General features: G+C 45.3%; 1 long non-coding RNA gene across 2 annotated transcripts in view; it reads left to right on the top strand.

Moving 5' to 3' along the window:
- Positions 1–3,410: 3,410 nt before the first annotated feature.
- The window catches only part of LOC109307051, a 29,624-nt gene continuing 10,771 nt past the window's right edge, over positions 3,411–22,263 (top strand). The window contains exons 1-3 of one of the 2 annotated variants that reach the window (XR_002100150.1): positions 3,411–3,501; positions 3,650–3,710; positions 4,305–4,942. This is a non-coding gene — a long non-coding RNA (uncharacterized LOC109307051). Of the gene's footprint in view, positions 3,502–3,649; positions 3,711–4,304; positions 4,943–22,263 lie in introns of those variants that run through there. The other variant, XR_002100151.1, reaches the window with a different exon arrangement.

Genomic DNA, 22,263 nt, shown 5'->3' with positions numbered 1-22,263 from the left:
TTGGGTCATTTCTTGTGATTAGTTCAGAATGTGAAAATTCCTGTAAATTCCTGTAGGAAGTCTGAGCCTACCACAAATTCCATTTTCCTTGGTAGTACATTGAAAAATGTTACTAATGGAAAGAGACACACATTTGCCTGTGGGAATGTCTTGGTGGTCTCCTGGATGATGGCACAAGGTTCTCACAGAATTATATCTGGCAAGTAGCAATTTAGGAACTGACAGCATGGCACAATTCAGAGCTGGTCTTGCTAAAGCATTACATAAGTCATTGCACTTTTCAAGATGAAAAAGTTATGGAAGTACCCATCTTGCGTATAGTGGCAGCTATTAGATAGACAAAGGTTTAGGAGTATCTGAGATTACCACAGTTGTCTTACATATTTAAACAGGAATAAATACAATCCAAATGAATGATGACTTGCTGAGCAGTATGTAAATGCCATCTTCTGTGCACATCTTCCACCTTCCTCATAAACAGAAAACTTTACTTTCTATATGAAACTGTGAGAAGGGCAAGCTTTCATGCCTGGTGCAAGCACAGGCCTGCCCCTGTCTATGGGTCAGTCACCCACGTCTCTATTCTGCCATGCCTTGATGTAATAATTAGGCGGGAGGCTGCCCATTATACAACCAGATATTGGGAGGTGATATCCATGGCTCCATTCCACCCATACACCATGGTTCAAGCCTTGCAGATGGCATCTCAGGCAACCAACTCAACTGTCCCCTTAGCCCATTAGCCTTGGCCCCTTTCCCTGGGGCCTTTGGCTTCCCTTTAAGCCCTGGCCCTGTCTCAGGCCAGTTGGGACCCCAAGCTTCTCTGCATCTCTCACAGTGGGCCCCTGGCCCTTTTGACCCCTATCTGGGTCCTGCCCCAGCATTGACCAGTCAGGTCCCTCGGGTTAGGTCTAAGCCCCTTGCCTGCACTTAGGGATCAGGGTCCCCCATTCCTGGCTCAGATGTTTCACAAAGCGCACTTGGCCCCGCAGGGTTAATCACCCCAGCAGACTCAGGCACTTCAAGAAGCTTACCTGGCCTCCCTGGATTACATGGAACATAGAACCCACCCAAAGGTGGGGGCTGGGGTTAAAGCACCCCTACCCACCTTTCACTGGGGTGGTAACTGGCCTGGCATTTCCTAGAGATTCCTGTGCCACTGGGAGCCCAACCAGAGCACCCACTTATGGAAGAGTGCAGTTTTAGGTCATACCCAGGACCAGAGCCTCCTGCTCCTGCCTGCAAGATGTTCCCATGCAGCAGCTCAGCCAGGCAATGTCTCTTGCCTGGCTCCCAACAGCAAACTGCTCTTGTTTATATAGGAGGCCAGAGTTCTAAAATGGCCACTGTAATCAAACACCTGCTGAGTATTTGATCTAGCCCTTAACGTGGCAGGTACCACTGGTGCCCTGCCACAGAAACAGACATGTTCTTGTTTCTCTGGATCCCATGGATACAGATATCCACTTGGGATAAAACAGCTGATCGAGGAACAGAGTGTATGGGCCACAGGTAGGGCCAATACGATGTATATGGCATCTCCATGGCCACAAAAGAGATTTTTTTTTTTTTTTATGACAAGTAACATAGCCAAAGGGCCTGACCCTTATGTGGTGGGGACTCCCTGGTTTGGAGATCTTGGACAGTGGCAAACATGGGATTTCTAGGCAGCCTCCAAATAAATTCCATAGGGGACTTGGATCTGAAACTGGAGAGGCCTTGAGCTGTTGCATGCAGGTTTTGTGATTCAAACTTTGGCTTTCTTTAGCTAGGGTCAATTTTTTGAAACAGGAAGAGGAACCTGCTGCAGAGGGACCAAAACTTGTGTGTGTTCCTGCTCTCTACTCATAGGGGCACATTCTGGCTTTGGACAAACTATGATGTGTTTGTTGGAAAATGTTGAATTTTAAGGGTGACCCCTCTGGTGATTGCTGCAGGCAGTTTTAAGGCTGTAACAAGGTGAGTAAAGTGTCCTTTTAATGCAAAACTGAATTAAATTTACATCAAGATTGTCTAAAAAGTTTAACATATATCAAAATCTGTGGCATTTTAAAGGAAATGTAAGCACCGAAAAATCAATGCTTCTTTTGCTTAGCTGTTCTGGAACACCACCCAATTTTTCTTCGAAATACATAATTAAAAGGATTTTATTTTTTCACTTGAATTAGGTTATTGTGTAACTAGAAGTCATTCCCTGCACTGTAACCCCTGTCTGAGAATATTGTGAATATTTACATTGCTCTTTCTTGACCTTATAGGTAGCAGCAGCAGCTTCTTTTTCATAGGGCATGGCATATGGAAACCTCTCTAAAGGAAACTCGTTGCTTTGAAAAATCTCAAAAGATATATATTAAAAAAGAAGCTTTATGCTTATGATAAGGTAAGACTTGTTAAAAAGCTACACAATGCTAGCTCTTGAAAATCCTCTTGAAATTAAATTAAACCCATTGAAATTTTTCTTTTGTAAGGGCCTTAAAAGTAACATCTCTTTATTATATCTGTTTGCCCCATTGGATTTTTCCTCCTAAGCCTCACTGAGATTGCTCCCCTCTGCCTAATTTTAAGAGCTAATAAGTGAATAGAGATATTTCTGCTAGACTTCAGAACTTTACAGGAAACTGGATTCATGTAGTTGTTGTCCATTTTACTTGCCTGTTCGTTGGGAGTGGAGACATTGTACCTTTATCAAGGAATCATTTCAAATTATGTCCACGGTTTTGTTGTTTTATTCATTCTTCTCATTAAAACAAGGAAAATTTGGGTTTAGCGAGTTCATGTTTTGTATCTAAACACCATTACTTACTTCTAACATGACATATACCCAAGCATGGTCTTTGCTGCATCCAGTCACTCCCTGAGTGCTCCCCGTGGTTTAGAGCTGCACCTTCCGTATCTTTTTCTAACCATTACTGCCACAGCTCACATGCAAGCCCAACAGTGATGTCTCGTTTCCCATTGTCACAGTCCTATTTCTGTGAACCCAAATAGATAGAAGTGGAATAGATTCTATGACAAATGGGGAAGGCCTGGTGTGTAGTGTCCTTTGTGTGCCTTGATATTTTCAGTTACTGAAAAATGAGAAAACATAAAAGAATCAACAATACTTTGTTTTACTATAGGACAAGTAACTGCTGTTATAACAAGTGGTGTTCAGACTATGTGTGATCGAGGCAGTTTTACAATAAGTCAGTAAGTTTTTCTTTTAATCTATGTGAACTTTGCATGGCCTAATGTATAAGGGTGTATGTGCACACACACACGTGCATGCGCACACATACACACAGAGACACAGAACATATAGCCCCACAAAGATCCCGGACATCCATTCCTATGCAGAATTTATAGTTAGTGTAGCTAAAGTTACAGCTTTAGAGAAGCATCCTGTTTGACTCTCAATTCTGTTACATTGCAGTTCAATTACAGCACTGATGTTATTGAAGAACTAACAAGAGTCTGCACTGGTGCTCTCGGGAACAGCAGCACAGAACGTTGTGTTCGTAGGTATGTGAACTAAAAGGTGGGAGGGGATGTAGTGATAAGAGATTCAGAAACCTAATACTTTACTGTAACTCTGATTTCCGCTAGACACATTTTAGTTGCATTGAAGTGCACAGAGAAAAAAAAACGACTGTCTTTTTCCCCTCCCTAGGCGGTTTCTGTGTGGCTTGTTACCAGCAAGCTGAAGACCCATGTGAAACCTACCTTTGGCAGTAGGTTAAGTATATAGTATGCCGTTCTTAAGGTTACAAATCCTAATGACATTACTTAGGTTTCTTCATGAGGGTGTGAATTTGCCTTCCTTTCAGAAAAGTGACTCAAAACAATCAGTGACTCACAACATAAATGACAATATATTCTTTTTTTTTCTAGTTGCTTTTACAGTCTTTCTACTAAACACATGTTTTGAGTGCGTTATCAGTCCATACCTCATCAGTCTCTGCCTACTAACGGTTCATGGTTAGTAACATTTTGTTGTGAGGGTGCTGCCCTAATACATTTCTCCTAGGGTAGCAAAGGGAAGTATCAACTGATCGGAGCTTCCCACTTTGCAGGGCATAACCACAGGTATGTGCCATTAGCTGGTATGATGGAGACGGAACAAAAGGCCATGTTACTAACTCCTCATCCTTTGTCATGTCTTTCAAATTGACTAGCAGTGGCAGTAGAACAGTAGGGAACAGATATTGCAGCCAGGTGAAGATAGTCATTTATTAAAGAGAAGTATGATAACATTAATTTTTTTTTTTTTTTAAATTCATTTTCCAGGAAATTAAAACTATTATAACTATTTCTCTCTGTTTCAGGAAAAATTAAATCAAAATCGCAGAATTTCTCACAAAATGCAAAATCCTTCTTTCACTTACCTAGAAGTTCACTCCCAAAGTATCAAGAGTCTATTAAAACAAACTATAAGCACACAAATCTTCCAATAGATGTAACTCTGCAAACTTTCCTAAGCTCTGATAACAAACTGTGACTTCAGTACCTGGAGAGTTTCTGTGATAGAGGCTGTGATTTAATAACTTCATGCTGAAGCCATGGGACTTGAAACCATTAGCTGGATTGTAGCTGATGTCTTGGTGGGGGGAATACATGGCTTGAGATCTCCACATGGATGTCTCTGCAGTCTGAAGGACAGACTGTGGCCAGCACTCTGCATGGGTGTGCAAGGCGTGGAAATGAGAAGGACACCAGGAGCTTTACAGACAGGGAACTTACAGGCAAGGGCCAGACATAAATGCAGCCACGACTTTTGCCAGGCCTGGCCTCACTTCACTAAGCCATGGAGGAATATACTGCAGATATAATAGCAGAGTGAGTTTTGTAAGGACATGAATCCTAATAATTTGGATCAGAAATTTTCTGTCAAAATGTCTTTTCCAATGAGAATGCAAATGTTGATGACTTTTTAAGCAAATTACATTTTTTTTTCTAATGGCACTTCAATTTTTTTTTTAACATTTTGTGGGGGAAAGGAAGAGATATTTTTAATTTCAAAATAAAATTTTAAGATCAAGGCTATTAAATATATGTGTATTTTAAGTTTTAAAAGTGAAATGAGGCTGGGATTTTCTTTGCTGTGTGGTGATGCGATTTTTCTAAAGGGTGTGACAGTTTTATTATCATCTTGTTTCAGCTCTCCAAGCAGTTTGATTATTATGTTGATTTGTGGTCTTTTTGGGCCACCCTGGGATCATTCTCAAAGAAGTTACAAATTAGGCCATTTACCCCAAGGTGGTGATCCAAACAGAGTTAAGCTTCTACAGCTCCTATACAGTAAAAAGGGAGAATTAAGTGCCTCCAAAGGGTAACCCAGAGTACCTAGGCATTGAACCTGGAGATGCCTACAGTTCCTCAATAGAGTATGTCTGATCTCCCAGCCATCCCTGAAGTTTAGGCACCTGATTTGGAGCTGCACACCTGGTGCCTCCTATCCTCTCAGGATCCAGAATGCCTTGAAGGGAGGTGCTGAACTCATACCAGTTACAATAAATTCACTACAAAATGCAGTACCCATCCCACTTTAACTCTCAGATGGGGTTGTTGGTAGTAAGGGAAGGGTGGTGGAGGTGGGATTCTGTGTATCAGTACACGTTGCCAGAGTTACTACAGTTTTTTTGACAGATAAATGTAAAATATAGAAAGAGTCCTGAAAATGCTTATGTTTGTTCCCCCATATTTCATAGCTTGGTGAGTTGGCACTCTCCTGGGAAATGGAATATATAGCTTCAAGCCTCCTTAGGCTAAGGCCTTGAATTTGTATTCTATCTGTGCTAGGAGAAAAACTTTACTCCTGACACACAAAGAGAACATACAGCCTTAAAGAGTTTTCTGGAGAATGCAACTTTGCTCTTTTGCAACAAAGTTGGTTTAGATACCTATTGGGAAGATTTTCCTCCTCTCAATCTAACTTGAAAAGCTGTACACTTCTTTTGGGTGTACACCCGATATCCCATGGTCTTCTGCTCTCCCTGCCTCCCTCCAAGGGTGTGCAGTGAACTAACATCAGGGCCCAGCTGGTTCCAATCTAATTATAAGATATCAGGGAATCAGGCCCTGACTATAACAAGCTTCAATCAGTGTCCTAGGGTATTTGGAAAATAAGGGTAACCAGCTCTCTGAGGCCACAGGAAACAGGCTGTACCCAGCAGGCCCCAGACAAAAATACTGTCCAGCTACTGACCTCTCTACTACTCCTTGACTTGCTTACCAGAACTTCTGGCTTCAACTCCTATTGCACCCAGGCTTCAACTCCTGACATGGACTCCTGACATGCCCTGACTTTGACTTGGGTAGCTGACTTACCTGGACCTCTGATCTCAACTCCTGGCTTACCATGATTCCAGCCTTGACTCCTGGCTTGCTATGAAAGCAGTTTCTTGACTTTGCCTGACTCTCAGATGACTCGCCCCAATTTCCTACAACCTCTCTTTAATAGGGGGAGTGAGGAAGACTACTGGCTCCTTGATACCCTGTCTAGAGAACTCTCCCAAAATGTGTTCTCACTGCTGGAGAATGCCTCTGCTGTGGTTTGGCCCAGAGCAGTATGGGGGGAGGCAAGCTGTTGTACCGCATACAGTGGGCTGTTCTCCCATGGCAGGAACTGGGAGGGTTCCCAATGTGGAAGAATGACCTCCCCCTGCCTGGGACCCACCAATCAGCTGACTGACTCCACCCACCATCTTGCCATTCTCCCACAGCAAGAATACTCCCATGGCTCTGGGCACCCCCAAAAGCAGGGGTGGCTGAAGGAGAGGTTCTCTAAGGCCCCCTGGCTGGAAAGCTTATCCATATAGCTCAGATAAATTATTACTTCTCCAAAATGCTTGTGGTCTAAGAAGACCCTAGGACTTAGGTCTCCCACTTCCTGGGTGAATGTTGTAATCACAAAGTTATTGTGCAGGTGGTGGGTGGCACCACTATTACCCCGACTGGCTGCTTGTGGAAGTGAAAGTGACTGTGCACGCAGCACTTAGTACTGAATTCAATTTCCTGAATATGAATTGGGTGCCTTGTGAATCGGGGCTTAAATTGATTTTTGACACGTCTTAGTGGTGAACTGGATAGTAATGGGCTTAAGGTAAGAGTTAGCATCCTAGTTGTTTCAAAGGAAATCTATGTACATAAGGACTTTTTGGTCAAATTGAGGTTCCCAAGAAGTTTTGTTAGCTACTGGAGTAGCACCTAAATTCTGTGCAAGTCCTGTTTGGTGTCTACAAGAACAATTTAGATTTGGTCCTCGTTCATATGCTAGGATTACAATTTGATTTCGAACAGGATCTATTTTTGGCAGTATAGAGGATGTAGTTTCATAGATTTCATAGACAGTGGGCTTGGATCTCTGGGCAAATAAATAATGGGTACTATAACTGTGTTAATACTTTGGAAACAAGTGCTGTAATTCCAAGACCAAAATAGCATTGAGGTGGTATTACGGATGTATGTATGTCTTGATAACTTTAAAGAAAAATGTTTAAAATAGGAAACCATAGTTAAAAAATAATCTGCAAGGCACGATAAAATTGAGAGTTACCTTTTAAGATATCTGAAAATATGGAATATAAAGTGAAGGTACCCCAAACAGCTTTACATATGAACAACATCAATTTCCATCCATATTGGAGGATGTGTGCATTTGTCACCGAGTGTGCACTCCACAGAGATGTTTGCTCAGGACCACTGGACTCTTCTATGGTCTGAGAATACCCCAAGGGGGACTCTAGCCTTACAGTCTTACATTACCCTCCCTGGTTTGCTGTGGCTCTGATTTAAAGAGCAAGCATCCAGTTTCATTCCTGAAGAAGTCACCTTGGGGTGACCCAGCGCAACCTACAGTTCCAGGCAGCACAGCAGACAGTATCTTCGGTAAAGGCATTTATTGAGGCAAAGGACAGCTCACCAGAGGTTCATGTCCCTTCCAAAGGGGTTAAGCAGTTCTTCCATCCCCAATCTAGCTTACACAGTCCCAAGCACCCCCAAAAATATTCAGTGGTTTCTTTCCAGTCTTTTCCAGCTCCCCACAGATCTTTTAACTTCTTTCAGTCCCCTAGACTCTTTTGTCCCCAGACCTGCTATGCTGTTTTCCCAGCCTGTTCTCCTCTTGTCATCTTGCCTTAACACGTTCTGGGTGTTAACCATCTTACTTCTGTTGATATGCCAACACAGCCATTCAAGAATGACGTTGCTAAAGGCCCATTTAGTTTCTCCTGTAGCCAGTCCTGGTACTTAACTCCCTTCTCCTCTGCGTGCAGACTAAGGACGTAAGCTAAGTTATACTGGGTACATCTACACGAGATGCCATAATGCACAATAACCTCTTCTACTGTGCATTAGCACATCACAGCAAAAAAGCATGATAATGCATTAATGTGGAGTCGAATTAGTCTACTCATTAGGTGTCACAAAAAATCTTTTGCCTTTGCTACTGCACATTAGCACAGGTTAATGTGCCCTTATGTAATAGCCGAGTGGTGCTAAACTTAATGTGCAGTAGCAAAGGCACATTAATGAATATGTAGATGTGCCCACTGTATTATAACAACAATGTGAACAAAATTAACAGAAATATCACACTAAACCATGTAGCCCAGAGGTAGGCAATGCCCAGCATGGGTGCCAGAGCACGGCACATGAAGGCAGTTTGTTTGGCACATGGGCCTTGGGGTGGACAGCAGGGAAGGGGATGGACTCCATTGCTATAACAAGGATTGGGCTCCTTGTGGCTCTCCTGCCATCTGCCCTTGGCATGCCAATATCTTACAAGATCTGGGTGTGAGTTTTTTTGCCACTCTGCCCAAAAAATGTTGCTGATCTCTGATGTAGACTCTTAGAGCATCACTTTCAGTTACTGTTCTATACGCAAATACCCAACCTCTGCTAGCTCATTGTAAACTGATTTCAGTCACTGATGGTAGTGTTAGAGTGATGTTCTAGCTGTGACAGTCCAGAAATTGTTCAAGAAGCAAAGGTTTCTTAGGGTGACAATATCTTTTTCTGAGCCAACTGCAAAATTGGGACAGAGTTAGGTAAGCTTTCAACTGCCAGACGTGAAAGACCTGATGAAGAATGTCTTGCATTCAAAAGCTTGTCTAACTGTCCCAGCTATGCAGTTGATTCGATAAAAGCTATCATCCTAAGAAATCCTTGCCTCCTACATTCAGTCACTGATTCATTACTACCTTTGTTTATTGTGGACACTTGTATAGTGAATTCCAAAGTCAGCTTCAGCATGTTATTGATTGCTATAACAAACCACACTAAAAAAAATCATTCTTGCTTTGGAATGCAAAAAAGTTAATATCTTGAAAATAAATAGCACCCTTAGATTTTTTGATTCAGGTGGCTAACTGTCCTAGGTAAATACATATTTTTTATTAGGGGACCTTGCATGAAAGTTACAAATAACATCGGGCACGATTTTCAAATGTGTGAGAATAAATTAGGCTTTTAGGGTGCCTATATGTGAGCGTGAAGACTGTTTTGATGTGCTGGAATTCCACCGTGTCAAAGCAGACCCGCTTAATCAAGTCTGCTGGAGCATGGCAATTGCTGTACTCCAGCAGGCTTCTGCATCTCGTGTATCAGTGTCTCTGTGCTTAAAAATGGTAGTGGGGTCACTTGAATTAAAGTTTATTTGATGAGCTTTAGTTCAAGCACCCTCGCCACCATTTTTAAGTGCAGGAATGCTGACACAGGAGCCAAAGTAGTGCTTTAATTAGAGTGGCTATTGGAGCCACTCTAATTAAAGTACCACCCACCCCACCCCTGGACCATGTGTAAAAGTGCCCTTAATCTCTATCTCAAGGGCCTGGTTTCTTAATACTGTGGAATATTATATGGCTCCCATTGACTTGAGTGGGAGCTGCCTCATATTCAACAATTTTAAATTCCATATTTATCAAATACAGGACAAGGGTTTGGTTTTTTTCTCCAGGCAGCAAAGGGAAGAAAGCTCCTTGTCTCATATTCACATACAAGGAAACCTCAACAAATACATTGTCTATCCTTGAACTGCTGCCAAAAGCAGCATTTGTTTAGTAATGGAAACCAACTGTGAAGTTGATTAAATGCAGCCAACACTGGGCATGTCTGTAAAACACAAGGCCTATATTGGGCAAACACGTATTTTGGCCCTTAAAAAACAAAAACCACAAAAAACCCGGAGTTGATGTTCCCTCCACAGGGAATTAGCACCAGGCTGGCACCAGGAGGGCCAGAACCAGCCCTGACTCCTGCCCCTTGGGGCCAAAAATGCTTCATCTTAGCCAAAAAGCTAACATGCTGATAGGAAGTGTGTGTCCCTTAAAAAAAGAAAAAAAGAAAGTTGCTTCCTGAGGAGTGAACAAGCACCAGGCTTTGAAGCATTGCAATATCATGCTGGCACATGGAGAGGCTGGAACAAGCTCCAACACCCTCCCCTAGTGTGAAAAATGATGATGGGAACCTACGATGAAAATTGCTTGATGCAGCCCATCAGAATAAGACATATGGCAGTGATTCAAACCACTGTCCTGAATAGATTTGGCTGAATCTCCAAATCGGACAGGCCCCATTCCCCTGCCCGCTCTCCCAGCCCTGTCAATGGCTGCCCTGCTCCCTGTCCCAGCTCCCTGCTCTTTAAAAAAAAAAAGAAAAGAAAAGAATCCCCCCCCCCCCGATCTCACCAGCTCCTGCCAGGCAGGGGGGATCCTCACTGCCTGGTGCTGTGTGGGGGGCCTCTGTCGTGAGACCCCATCCCCTGCCTGGCCCCAGCTCTGGGCTCTTAAAAAAAAAAAAAGCCCCAAACTCACTGGCTGCTGCCTGGTGGGGGAACAATCCCTGCTGTCCCCCATTGCCTCATGCTGCATGGGTGGCTCTACCATGAGGCCTCAGAAAACCTGAGGCCGCTGCAGCAGTCAGTGGGGCTAGGGCTTTTGTTTTTTTTTTTGAAGAGCTGAGAGCCAGGGCTGGGTGGGACAGCTATAACAGGGGCTGGGAGAACAGTTGGGGGTCAGGGGTGCTCAGGGGGACTGGGGGAGCAAGCAGCAGATGAGGTCTGGTGGGATATATTTACAAGGAGTTGATTAGTTTACTGTGGCCTAATAGGGCCACATGTATAGTTGCTAAGATGTTACAGTGGAGCTAATTAAAGAGCTCCATAGGCAACACCCAGTGTAAAAGTGCCCAGTGTTTTCAAATTTGCTTCTCACTTCCATGTACTAAGCAGGCCTTTTCAAAGTTGGACCAGAGCTGAGTGGAGCATGGGTGGATGTGGACTGCCCACTGCAGGCTCAGGGCTCTCCACCCTGCTGCCTTTCCCCTGGATGCCCTGCACCAGCTGCACGCCCACCCAGCAGCAGCAGTGGGCACAGCTCCGTGCCACCACCATTGCCCCTTCTGCTGCCAGACAGGCAGAGGGTGCCTTTCCATTGTGATGTGGCCAGCATGAGGCTCCTGGGGGGAGGAGCCCTGAGGCCACAGCGGGCAGCTTGCTTCTGTCCCGCTGCACACACAAATCTGGGGGGGCATATGCTGCCCCATGCTTTGCCCTTGGGATGTGCACAGTTGAGGGGAGCTGCCCCCACAATGAGTTGCCCCTGCCTCTGTCCCACTCCATGCCCCAGACCCAAGCCCCATGTACCACCCTGGCTGGGCTGCACGCCCAGTCCCAATGCCTGTCACATTCTATCTATGTGAGGGCCTCAATCTGCTGCCCCCCCATGTCCCCTTATGCCCCCCACATAGATTTATTTGCAGGGAGCTGCTCTCCATGCTGACTGGCTGTATTCCTGGCCACTTGAATATGTGCAGGCATGCACATGCATGTGTCACCACCTGCGTCTGACTCCTGGCAGCCCCAAGCAGCTCCTTGAAGGCTGCAATGTTGCCTGCCTACAAAGGGAAACCTGCTCTTTCCTCAGTTTTTTTCTGGTGAACAGAAAACCCAGTCCTAGCACAATACTGCCAATCCAAGACAAATGCTGCCCCAGAGTCATGTAACCTAGAACCAAGACTTGATGTTCCCAGTCTGGGACTGCCCCACTGAATTAGGGATGGCTGGTCATCCTAATGCTTAGGGAAAGTTGGGTCTGACACTAAGAAAGGGGAAAAAAGACTGCAGGAGGAGGAAGTTGAGGGGCAGAGGCCAAGGGGGCTACCTGATTCCCCCAGACTTATTTTCCTTGCTCTCTCAGTGGGAGGGGAATAGATTCAAGGCAAGCCTCCAATAATTAGGTTCTATACCTGGACATTATAACATCTAATTTTTGGGAGGCTCATCTTATATTCAGGACCATCTTCTTTTTGAGTAAATGTGGTAGTCGGGCCACTTATTTAGGTACCTAAAATTAAGAGCTTATTTTTTGCACTTGTTTTGGAAAATTTTCTACAGTATGTGTATGGGAAGCTAATGGAAATAAATAATACAGATATTGAGGTAGCCTTATTTAATTACAGTAGTTATAACTGGAAGTTTATAAGGGCTATCAGATTAGGAAATTAGTCAATACAAATAAAAATATTGCTGGCTGTAGATCAAGTTTTTGTTGAGGGGAAAAAAACCTGAAAGTACTACTGTACTTATGGCTGTGATAAGAAACTTACTGGAGGAAATACAAGGAAACTGTGTAGCCATTGTATGAAAATTTTACATATTTGCCCTAACTTGTTTTCCAGCAAGATATTTTTTTTAATTTAATCCTTAGTGGCGGGTATGCATCAGGCAAGAGGCCTCAGCAGAGAAAGTGTAATTGCACAGCATACTGCAGGGGTGTGTGAACGCATGTTGTTGGCTGTTAGGATTGTTGAAATGTTCTAGAGGTCCTGCTGAGTGCTGGAATAATAACTTCAAAGTGCTTTTTTTCCCCTCTCTCTAAATGTTCTTGGGCTGTTCCCATAGCAAATAAGGAATTAAAAATGCTGAATACAGAAGGCAAGATTATTTATCTATAAACAGAAAAAAGATTTTTTGTTGCTTTTAGAAAAATAAAAGATACAGTGATCATTCTAAACGATGTAATCTGAAACTGCTGTTCATCTATATCCTTCATCTCTTGTTATTTTCTCTTTTTGAAGTACAATTTTAATGTGTTCACATGGATGATACTGAACATCCAACAAAGAGATTGCACACAGCTAACCACATCAGCTAGTAATGCTAAAGGAAGTATAGCCTGGGAGAATAACAGTTAATTTTGTTTTTATGCTGGGAAGGTACACTTAAAACATCCTTTAAGAGAAGACATTTTAAAATATTTTGTAGAAATTTCAAAGCTGCCCAAATATAGCTTGGCAGGTCTTAATTATACAGCAGTCTTAAATTTCTAGTACAGTCCTGTTGTATTTGGACCTGGGTGACCTGTCTTTTAATCCCACCCTGGTGGGTATAAAGATTACTTGTGTAGAGGACTAGTGCAAATCTTATACAATACTTATTTTCATTTTGATAAGATTGCAGATTAATTTTACACAAAGAAAAACAATGAAAAAGTTGTTTAAGAAGAGCTTAAACTAATGAGAGAGACTGTTTTCTGATGAGGTGCTAAATGCTGATAACAGATATGATCAATGCTCTGTTACCAAGGAGCTAGGAAGAACCCCTCCCTAATCAGAGGTTCTGCCAGGGCCTGGCCACACCCCACTCAGCTCAGCATTATGGAAGGGAAGGGAGGGTTGCTTTAGTGCCCCCCAGCTTCTAGCCTGAGCCACTGCTAGCATGAGCCTGCATTTTTTTTCAGTCCAGAGGTGATGTCTGTGCAGTTATAAACTGCTTCAGTCTAGCCACGTTAGACTAACCTGCAAAGATTGAATCAATTCAAGTTAAGGCTTTTTGAATGTCTGTCCCTAGCCTCAGTGGTCTGTAAAAGTGGTCAGGAACATTTTATGAGCAGTAGTCCAAAATTCAGTTCAGGCTCAAACAAGCTGGTGCTTCTTACCTGGTTGTTGCCACTGCCACTTCTCCCCAGTGTTTCTTTCTGCCACCTCACCATAGTACAAGTAAAGACCCTGCCGCTAGAACACTGCCAAAGCCCCCTCCTGTTTCATGATACAGAAGGTCATCTGCTGCTGATCCCTGCTCTGTAACACCAGAGAGATCCCCTTATAATTTGAAGGGTAATCTTAGTAGTAATTTTAGCAGGGAGAGGAAGGAAGAAGACAAGGAAGAAGATTTCAGGAAAGCTCACTCCTGAAAATTAAACTAACCTTTGGGCTACTGAAGCAGTCACAAGGAGAAATATATGAGAATATCATGACCCACATTCATGCCATATTACTTGTTACAGATGGAGTACATCTTTAGAAACTTAGGAACTTGTATACTGAATCAAGCCTTTAGAGTTCCAGTCCAGTGACTAATAACTGAGAAAGGAGTAAGGCCTGCACAATATGCAATTCTGCAACAGCACACCCATGAGTAAAACAGGTACATTTTAACACGGGGAACTGTCTTGATACCTGGTGATGAAAAAATGCTGTGTGAAAAGGCTAATATTTAGGGCTTCAGTCCTTCACAGAGAACCATTCAGGAAAATGCACCTTGACTTAGGTAGGTTCTGCATGGTTACAGGGTCCATCTGCCTAGATCTCATGCAGTGCCAAGGCCTAAGTTGTTAACAGGTGTTGAGCTACTACTATACTTCACTCTGCAGGTAATAAAAGGCAGTTTGTCTGACATCACCATGCAAAATAATTTGCTATACAAGAAATTTTTATTTTTAGACCCCAAATTTGCAGGTGGAGAGAGGGGAAGAGGTTTTATATATCTCATGATCTAAATAAATGACTTGACTAGAATCAGGATTTTGTTCACTGTGCAGTCTGAGTGGCATGTTCTGAGTAGATGTGGTGAGTATGACTCCACCCCCACAGTCAGGTTCTCCCCAAACTATCCTGCCATGACTTTCATGGTATATAGAAAGGGAGAGGGTTCAGTGGTGGGTTTTCTTCCCCTTTAGTCACGGAGATTGAGGTACTTATGGCTCTGCCTCCCCTACACCCCATCCACTCGCTAGTCACTAGGGTATCCTGGTCTTTGTCCTGCTGATATGTCAACCCCCTTGTCAAACTGGGTGCAGTATAGGTTCTAAATACCTGGTCCGGTACCCAGATGAAGATTCTGCCCAGAGCTTCAACCCCTAGCCTCAGGGCCTTCACCTCTGGTGTCACGTGTACTCCATGAGAGGAGTGCCTGCTTAAATCTCCTTATTCCTGGGAGGGCTGGAAACTGCCCATCCCAGCGTGGTGCCAGGTACAGACCCCACTCTTCTGCCATGAGGCAGTGTCAGTGGAGCTGGCATTGCCGGTGCATGAAGTCTCTCCCAGCCTGGCTTGCTCCCAGCTGGCTCTCCCTCTGCTGACTTCTGGCAGGGTTTTTAAACTTCCCATGGCAGTGGCTCCAGCTGCTTGAAAAGCTGGAAAAATGCAGCTTCTGCTCTGCCCTCGCCTGCTCTGGAGGTGAGTTCCCTGGGGCATAGGTGCCTTTCTTTTCCCCTTTGGGAACATTAGGGTTTGTCCCCTGTGTTCCTGAGGCTCATGGGGCTTCTTTGTCACCACAGACCTCCCCGCTTAAGCTGCCTTGTGGCATCTTGGCATCCTGCCATGTATCCTCAGCTGTTTCATCCTGACTGATGTACCTGGAGAGGAAATACACTATGAGGTTATCTTTACCAGGGTGATGTATCACCATAAATTTAAAGGGTTGCAGGGCCAGCACCCAGCAGGTTATGTGGGTGTTCTCTATACGGGCTTTGGTTAGCCACTGAAGTGGGGCACAGTCTTTCATTACTAGAAATTCTTGGCCCATCAGGTAGTATTTAAAATACTCTACCACTCTGAGTATGGCAAGGCATACCTTTTCTATTGTAGCATACCAGGCTTCTGTGGTGTTAAGCTTACAGCTTGCAAATGCAACTGGGCGCTCGTCTTCCCTGCATTGTTGTAACAGAAGACCCTGCAAGGCACTGCTGGATGCATCTGCCTGTAAGATAAAAGGGGCAGAGAAGTCTGGGGTATGCACTACCACATCCTTTAACACATGGCCTCCTTTAACCTCTCAAAGATTTTTGCCAACTCATCCATCCTTCAGGGAGCCTTTGAAGCCCTTCCCCTGAGGGCATTGGACCTGAACCTGTTCAGCCTCCACAAGAGAAGGCTGAGGGGGGATCTAGTGGCCTGTTACAAACTAGTCAGGGGGGACCAGCAGGCACTGGGGAAGTCCCTGTTCCCCTGAGCACTACCGGAAGTGACCAGGAATAATGGTCACAAGCTGGTAGAGGGTAGATTTAGGCTAGATATCAGAAAGCGCTACTTCTCGGTCAGGGCGGCTAGGATCTGGAACCAACTTCCAAGAGAAGTGGTGCTGGCTCCTACCCTGGGGGTCTTTAAGAGGAGGCTAGATGTACACATTGCTGGAGTCATTTGACCCCAGTACCCTTTCCTGCCATGGCAAGGGGTCAGACTAGGTGATCTACTCAGGTCCCTTCTGACCCTAGAAACTATGAAACTATGAGAGGTGCTGCCAATTCCGTGAACTGTGGAATAAACAGTTGTGCAAGCAAAGTCTATTTCATCTCAGAGGAAAGGCAGCAAAAGGGCACAGCAGCCCCCTTGGCTCTCCAGGGAACTGGCAGACTTCCTGCGTCTTAAAAGGAAGACCTATAAAGGATGGAGGACTGGAACTGCCACCAAGGAAGAATATTCTACTTTAGTCCGGACTTGCAGAGAGCAAATCAGGAAAGCCAAGGCTGCGATGGAATTCCAGCTAACTACAAATATCAAGGAAAATAAGTCCTTTTTTAGATATGTGGGGAAGCGGAGGAAAAGCAAGGGCAACATTGGACCCCTGCTAAACCAGATGGGGCACCTGACAACTGACCTCCAGGAAAAAGCAAACTTGCTAAATGGGTACTTTGCATCAGTTTTCCATCAGCCCCATTGGACAGCCCTGCTCACTATGGGTCAGGGAGGCCCAGGTGAAGGATATTCCTTGCCCTGCATTGAAGCTGACCTTGTGAAGGAACACCTCAACAGGCTGGATACCTTCAAGTCAGCCGGCCCTGATAGGTACACCCAAGGGTACTCGGAGAGCTGGTGAGCATCATAGCTCAGCCCCTGGCATGGATCTTTGAGAGTTCTTGGTGCTCTGAAGTGCCCGGTGATTGGAAGAGGGCCAATGTCATGCCTATCTTCAAGAAAGGGAGGGAAGTAGATCCAACAAACTACAGGCCCATCAGCCTGACCTCTATCCTTGGAAAAGACTTGGTAAGTCTTGGAAAAGATTATCAAGGAGGCCATCCTTAACAGACTAGCTGAAGGCAATATCCTGAGGGATACCCAGCATGCGTAGGTCTTGCTTGACCAATCTCATTTTCTTTTATGACCAGGTGACTTATCACCTGGACAGAGGGGAAGAGATTGATGTCATATACCTCGACTTTAAAAAAGCCTTCGACCTGGTATCCCACGATCACCTCTTGGTTAAACTGGCTAACTGTGGCCTTGACGTCACCATGATCCACTGGCTGGGGAACTGGCTCTGTGGTAGGACCCAGAGAGTGATGGTCAATGGGAGCCAATTGTCTTGGTAAGCTGTGACCAGTGGGGTCCCACAAGGCTCTGTCCTAGGGCCTACACTGTTTAACATCTACATCAGTGACGTGGACATTGGTGTCAGAAGCGGACTGGCCAAGTTCACTGATGACACCAAACTCTGGGGTAAAGCATCTACACCTGAGGGCAGGAGGGTGATCCAGGCAGATCTGGACAGACTCATGAAATGGGCAGACAAGAACCTGATGGCGTTCACCACTGAAAAATGCAAGGTTCTCCACCTTGGGAGGAAAAACTGGCATCATGCTTATAGGCTCGGCAGTGCTATGCTGGTTAGCACTACAGATGAAAGGGACTTGAGGGTCATGGTTGACCACAAGATGAACATGAGCCTTCAGTGTGATGCTGTGGCTATTAAAAAAAACAAAACACTGGCTTGCACTCATAAATGCTTCTCAAGTAGATCCAGGGATGTCATTCTCCTGCTGTACTTGGCCTTTGTGAGGCAGCAGCTGGAGTACTGCATCCAGTTTTGGGGTCTGTAGTTCAAAAAGGATGTGGAGAAGCTTGAGAGGGTTCAGAGGAGAGCCATGCGCATGATCAGAGGTCAGGAAAACAGATCTTATGATGAAAGGCTGAGAACAATGGGGCTATTCAGCCTGGAAAAGCGCAGGCTTAGGGGTGATCTGGTAGCCACCTATAAGCTTATCGGGGTGCTCATCAGGATCTGGGGGAATGTCTGTTCACCAGAGCCCCCCAAGGGATGATAAGATCGAATGGTCACAAATTCCACTGTGACCAGTTCAGGCTAGACATAAGAAAGAACTTCTTCACTGTCTGAGCCCCCAAGGTTTGGAACAGACTGCCACCTGAGGCAGTCCCCTTTGAATGCCTTCAAAACACTTTTGGATGCTTATCTTGCTGGGATCCTATGATCCCTACTGACTTCCTGCCCCTGGGGCAGGGGGCTGGACTCGATGATCCTCCAGGGTCCCTTCCAGCCCAAATGTCTATGGAACTATGAAAGCTATGAAACCTGTGATAGTAACTAATGAGCCCTAAGAAGGACCAAATTTGCTGGTAGAATGGGGTTGGGACCACCAGCTGACATCTCTCAGCAATACTCTCCTGACCCCTCTGGACCTGATACAGCAGACCCTCTGTTACCTCATAATAGGAAGGGCTCCTCGATGTCCCTTCTCCTGGGTCCTCAGTGACTAATCATTACAGCTCTGGATCTTCCTGCTGGGCTTGATGGAATTGAGCCACACTGGTCACTTGATCCATATCTATATGGGCCTGGCCCTGCTCGTTGTGCTGGGAGTATGTTTCCCTTGCCCAGCCTTCACCTCTCCGTAGTCGCTTTCTTTCTTCCTTTGTTGCTCTTACTTGCTCTAGTACTGTGTAGACTGGTCCCCACTTACAGCCTAGGATCATTTTGCAAGCCAGTGCCAGGGCTGGCCGAACCCTCAACTCACCTTAAAATTCCATCATTCTTAATGGGAGGTAGCATCTCCAGAAACATATCACCTCCCAGAATGCAGGTCATAACCAGGGGCCTGGCCTTCCTCACACCTGCTTTGGAAGTAAGGTCAACACAGAGTAAGGATTGGGAACATCTCATGTCCAGGTTGGCTCATATTGCCCGGTTGCTGATTCAGACTGTCACAACTGGTTGTTCCCAGCCTCCCTCCTGCAGGGTTGCACCGAAACTGCAATCCATAGGCTCGCTGCTTTCCATTTCCTTGGACCTGTCTCAAGGGATTGGTGCTGGCGTTAACCTGAAGCCCAGCTCACTCAAGCCCAGCCCACACTCCCTCGTGATATGGCCAGTCTGGCTGCAACAATAACAAATAATGCCCCTTGCCTTGCTGCCCGCTTTTGGGGCCCTATCTTCTTCTCCTCTTCTCAGACCAAGCTTCCTGTCGGGGTACGGATGCCTTGACAGCAGTCATTCTCTGAAATAGAGAAATCCTCTGCCAGGTGGAGGGCCTGTTCACTATTCCACCGTTGATGTCGTCTTACCCATATCTGGGCATCTTCCTCCAGGTCCCAAAGGAATTGTTCCAAAAGAACCTGGTCTATGACCATGTCTTGGTCAAAATGGTTCACAAGGAGCCAATTATTTAATGCATCTCGCAGGTATTGGAGTAGTCTGTGAGGCCTCTTAACCTCTTTTGCCTTTCATGCTCGGAAGGCCTATCTATAGCTTTTGGGTGGGATGTCAAGCCTGTACAGGATAGCCACTTTCACCGTGTCATAATTCTGGGCCTCTTCTCTTGACAATGCCCAGTATGCTTCCTGGGCCTTATCTATTACTAGAGCTTCCAATTGGTGAGCCTACTGTGAACGGTCCTACCCAGTCTGTAATAGCTGTCCACTCGAATGCCTCTATGTAGGCTTCAGGATCATCATCCCATGTCATCCTAGGCATTTTTAATACAGCAGTGTTTTGCTGTATTCCTTCTTGCTGGTGGGCATCTTGCAGTTGCTGTATCTCAAGTACTTGGCCGATCGCCTGGATGGCCTGAGTTAGGAGTTCAGTGTGGGCCACAGCTGGAGGCTGCATGGTTGACTCTGCCTGGGTCAGGATCACTGATCTGCTATGGCAGGCGCCACCTTCCTGGCCACTGCACCACTGTCACATCCTGAGTAGATGTGGTGAGTATGACTCCTCCCCCACAGTCAGGATCCCCCCAAACTCTCCTGCCACAACTTTGATGGTATATAGAAAGGGAGGGATTTCAGTGGTGTTTTTCTTCCCCTTTAGTCATGGAGATGGAGGCACTCACAGGTATGCCTCAATGTTCCACAGGGCTCCACCTCCCCTACACCTCATCCACTCGCCAGCCGCTCGGGTATCCTGGTCTTCATCCCACTGATATGTCAACCTCCTTGACAAACTGGGGTGCAGTATAGATTCTAAATATCTGGTCTGGTACCGAGATGAAGATTCTGCCTGGAGCTTCAACCCCTGGCCTTGGGGCCCTTACCTCTGGTGTCAGACATCCTCGACAAGAGGATGTCTGTTTAAATCTTATTCCTGGAAGGGCAGGGAACTGCTCATCCCAGCCTGGTGCCAGCCACAACCCCTGCTCTTCTGCTGTGGGGCAGTATCAGTGGAGCCGGCATTGCCGGTGCATGGAGTCTCCCATGGCCTGGCTTGCTCCCAGCCAGTTCTCCCTCTCTGGCTTCTGGTGGGGTTTTTAAATTTCTCACAGCAGTGGCTCCAGATGCCGTAATCACCCACCCATCCCACCTCTTGAAGAGCTGGCAAAATGCTGGCTCGCATGGCTGCTGCTCTGCCCCCTCCTGCTCTGGAGGCGAGTTCTCTGGGGTGCGGGCCTCTCTCTTTTCCCCCTTGGGAATGTTGGGGTTTTCCCCCAGTGTTCCTGAGGCTCATGGAGGTTCCTTGCTGCCACACTGAGAAATAGTCACTTCACCTTGGAGTTAAAGCAAAAGGCTTCCTGTTTAAGCAGAACAAATATTCACTTAATGCTTCGCTTGCTTATATGTCATTGCCAAATTTCTAAGATGATTCAGCAGGACAGTGTTCAAGGACACTATCCCTATACAAATACCACGTCCCCTCCCCCCATCCCAACCAAAAAAATACTATCAACAAACTGGCTTCCTAAGCCATAGACCACTCGGGTAGGATTTTTCCTATCATGGTCACCCATGGGAACAATAAATCTCTGGATTCTTTTTCTCCATTCAAGGTCAAGCTATAAAGCAGTCACCCCTTCTGGCACATTTTGTATACTTTTGATGATGTGAGCTGAGTTTTCTGAGAACTAACTGTTTAGCTTTTAGCCACAGAACTTTTGGAAGGAAATATGAAAGTATGCTACCCTTCCTATGTTGTGAATTGTTTGAGAGGTCTAATAAAAAGATGGCTTATTGATGCTAGATGGGTGGAAACCATACTTGTGCCCTTGTGGGAGTATGTCAGCCTGATAGCATGTCCTAACTATTACAGGGATTTTGTTACATTTCTTTTAATGACCTTGCTAACTCACTCTACATCTAAATTATAGATGTAGAATTTCTTAAACTGGAAAATGAAACAGACCCCACAGCTAGGGACAGAAGTTGCATATAAACTGGTTTAAGTGAGAAGAAACTGGTTTAAACTTGTAACAGAACAGATGCTCAGTGCATATAAACTGGTTTCAAAATGGCTGAAATTTGTTTAAGATAAACCTGCTTGAATGTAGTATCAGACTTAACTGATTTCGGTCAAACCAATTTATGGAACTTCTGTCCCAGTCCCCTTTCTGGTTCAAGCAAAGCGAATAAACAGGCAAGAGATAGGGGCCAGGGTAATGCTGGGACTAGGGGGTCAGTACACATATCCACAGGAGGCCTCAAATGCCTCTACACAAATACTCATAGTATGGGTAACAAGCAGGAGGAACTCACCCTCCTGCTGGCTGACACCAGCCCGGACATAGTGTGGATTACAGAAACGTGGTGGGACACAATGCATGATTGGGTGGTGAATGTCAAGGGCTACAGGCTGTACAGGACGGACAGGATAGGAAAGAGAGGTGGGGGCGTGGCACTCTATATTAAGGAGGAATACACATTCTCGTTAATTAGCAAGGAGTCAGGGGAGGGACACTCTCAAGTGCTTTGGGTTAGAGTACAAGGCAGTCGAGGGGAAAGAGACTTAATGGTGGGAATCTACTACAGACCTCCCAACCAGGGAGAAGAGCTTGACCAGGAATTCTT

Source organism: Crocodylus porosus, unplaced genomic scaffold, assembly GCF_001723895.1.
Source record: "Crocodylus porosus isolate Cpor-Errol unplaced genomic scaffold, CroPor_comp1, whole genome shotgun sequence".
Lineage (NCBI taxonomy): Eukaryota > Metazoa > Chordata > Crocodylia > Crocodylidae > Crocodylus > Crocodylus porosus.
This window is presented reverse-complemented; position numbering and strand designations above follow the sequence as displayed.